This window comes from Belonocnema kinseyi, chromosome 6 (assembly GCF_010883055.1).
Source record: "Belonocnema kinseyi isolate 2016_QV_RU_SX_M_011 chromosome 6, B_treatae_v1, whole genome shotgun sequence".
NCBI lineage: Eukaryota > Metazoa > Arthropoda > Insecta > Hymenoptera > Cynipidae > Belonocnema > Belonocnema kinseyi.
The window spans coordinates 108,433,461-108,436,761 of NC_046662.1; the positions used below are offsets into that span (position 1 = coordinate 108,433,461).

Here is a 3,301-nt window from a genome sequence, read left to right on the forward strand (position 1 = left end):
GAGACCTACTCCTTGTTTACCATGTGATTCACAGTCTACTCCTGACCATATTTCGAATCCGCCTTTCAGCACGCCGTTTTTTATGTCTTTAGTTTCGCATCCTAAACTACTAAGCAACTAATCCTAAGCAACTAAAACAGATCAGTTTTCAATCATACATTTGTACCCCCAATTAGATAAAATTGAATTTTCCACCGAATAAAAAAGTATTTTTAAATATATATATATACATAAAAAATTTCTGACCTTTTCTGCATCAAAGTTGTGCTGTTATAGTTGTAAGATATTATTATTCAATTTCCCACAAGGTTTTTTCATAAAAAGTAAGTTTTTTTAATTAATAAATGTGTGTTCACGTACTGGACCTTTCAATGGCCCGTGTTCCAGTGAACGAACGCTGTGTTCATTTATTGGAGCGAAACTGTCACCCCGCACGCGCAGGTCCAGTGAATGAACAGCAGGTGACGAGGACCTGGCTGTTGTTTCGTTACATATAAATAACTTTGTTTCAATTAATGTGACTATTAATATCGAAGCTATGAATATAAATATAAATATGCACTATAAATAGTTATAGTTTAAATGTATATTTTTGTGGTTAGAACATCAAAAAAATACGCACGAACTAAATTAAAGATAAGGCAACTTTGAGGTTAGCAATTTAATGCTTTTTTTGCATTTAGAAAACGTTGTTTAACTATAAAAACATTAACTCGTGCTAGATACTACTGCGTATTAGTCAATATATATTTATAAATGTTTAAAGAATTTCCATTTTTACAACACTGTGATTTATATTTGTATTTGCTAATTTAACCTAAAGCAACATTGTAAAGTGTTGTATTACAAATGTTATGTGTCCTAAAAATCGCAGTTTTCTATTGTAGTCACTAGATCAAAGTTGTCTATTTTGAAACGAAAAATTGTATATTTTGTAAAGTTAAAAGAACTGATAGAAATGTTTTAAAAATACATATTACAATAAAAAATTAGGAAAAGTTAACCTAGTTCTGTGTTCGCTTTTGTATTCTCTCCTTTCTTTATATCTAAATGTCTTGTGGCTTTTATTAAAATAATATATTTAATGAATTTCGCAACGCTTTTTAATATTTTATATGATTTAATTCCTCATTTTGTAATGTACCTATGTAATTTTATACCTAAATCCTAATTCTAATTTGTAGTGATTATAGTGTTCATTCACTGGTGCTCTACTGTTCATTCATTGGCTCGCAGTGTTCATTCACTGGTGTTTTCGTTAATTTTGCACTATTTAATTATTTTTTATAAAGCTTTTTGGTAAAAAGAAAATTTGTTTATCGGATTATGAAATTTGAACCCTTAAGAATCTATTATGAAAAATTTCGTAAGAGTAATCAATTATTATAACGTGAAATGGACTAGTTGTAATCACTCATTTCCTTAAGTGTCCATTCACTGGGTCACTCACCCTACTTGAAAAGATTTTAGAAAATTAAAAAAAGGAATCACGTCGATTTTAAGGCAATTTTTTTATTTTGCAGTTTTATTAATTTTAGGAAAAGAAATCTAATTAACAAAATATATCAATTTTCAGCCCAAAAGTTTAATTTTAACAATATAAATTAATTTTCTATCAAATAATGTTTTATGTGTTGTTCAAAATACATTTTTGAAACTAACAATTAATCTATACCATTTTTGATTAAAAAATCACGTAATTTGTTAAAAATTCGTCTTTCTTTGTAGAAGTTAAATTGTTTCATGGAAAATTTATACTTTTTGGTTGAAAATTCAACTATTTGCCTTCAAATTAACTTTTTGTTAAAAATTTTACTGTTTTGTAAAAAATGCACATGTTGGGCGTTAAAAGTCAACAATTTGATAAAAAGTTAAACTATTTGGTCGACAATTAAAATTTTGGTTGAAAAATCATATTTTTCGGTTAAAAATTCAGCTTTTTTGTAGACAATACTCTTGTTGACTTTAAAATTAAATAATGCCGTTGAAAGTTCATGTATTTTGTTGGAAATTGACCTTGTTTGGTAGAAATTTAATCTTTTTGGTTGAAAATGTATCATTGAACAACTTTGTTGAAAATTCATTTTTTCGTTTGAAAATTATTTATTTTAATCTGAAAATGTAACTATTCAAGGATTGATTAAAAATTAATCGTTTTTATCTGGAAACTGAACTATTCCATTTTTAGTTGAAACTTTATCCTGTACATTGTATTAGTTAAAATACTAATTATTTGATAGAAAATTAATTTATTTTGTTAAAAAGAAAACTTTTGGGAATTTTGAATCGAAATTGTAGCGTTCAAAGTTTAAATTTAGCTCATTACAATTTAAAAAGTTCAAGGCTTTCTATTTCGAACCATTCTGTTCAAATTTGTATAGTTTTTAACAGTTGTTTGTAATGGATTGTTTTAAATGAACGGTCAAATATTGCCGATAATTAAGGAAATTTTCTTTTTTTAATTAAAAACTTTCAAATTGAATGGTTTAAAAATCATTTTTAACAGAAAAAATTAATTTGCAACATAGTTGTTAAATTGTCAACCAATCGGATGAATTTCCGACCAAGAAAATTAATAATCTACAAAAAAAGGCAAATTTTAAACAAAATACATGAATTTTCAAAGAAATTATTTAATTTCGAAGTCAAAAGGACGAATTATCTACAAAAAGTTGAATTTTTTAAGCGAAAAATATGAGATTTCAATCAAAGAGTTAAACTTTCAACCAAATAGTTAAATTTTCAACCACAATTAAAAAAACTTGTTGAAAAAAACTTATTTTTTGTACAAAGTAGTTCAACTCTTAGTGAAATAATTGACTTTTAAACCCAAGAAGATATACAGTTGATATTTCATCCAAACAATTGCATTTTTGACCAAAGTCCAAAAATGATACATTTTCAATCAAAAATATTAAATTTCTACCAAACAAGGTCAATTTCCAACAAAACACATGAACTTTCAATGAAATTATTTCACTTCAAATTGAAAAAGAGTATTTTCTACGAAAAAGCTGAATTTTAAACCCAATTTAAAGGCAAATAGTTAAAGACTTTGCAACCAAAAAATATTCACAGTTGATAATTCAACCAAAAAATGTAATTTTTAATCAAAAAATATAAATTTTCCATAAAAAAATATAATTTCTACCAAGAAAGACGAATTTTTAACAAAATACATGATTTTTCAACCAAAAATGGTTAATTAATTTTTCAATAAAATAATTGAGTTTTTATCCAAACGAGATGAATTCCAAAATCACCAATTTCTTTAATTTCTTTCAAATGCGGATCAAGAAAT

At 25.8% G+C, this 3,301-nt stretch overlaps 1 protein-coding gene across 1 annotated transcript in view; it reads left to right on the plus strand.

Moving 5' to 3' along the window:
* LOC117174603 (putative sodium-coupled neutral amino acid transporter 11) overlaps positions 1-3,301 on the plus strand; it is a 341,087-nt gene that overhangs the window by 129,586 nt on the left and 208,200 nt on the right. The window lies entirely within an intron of this gene.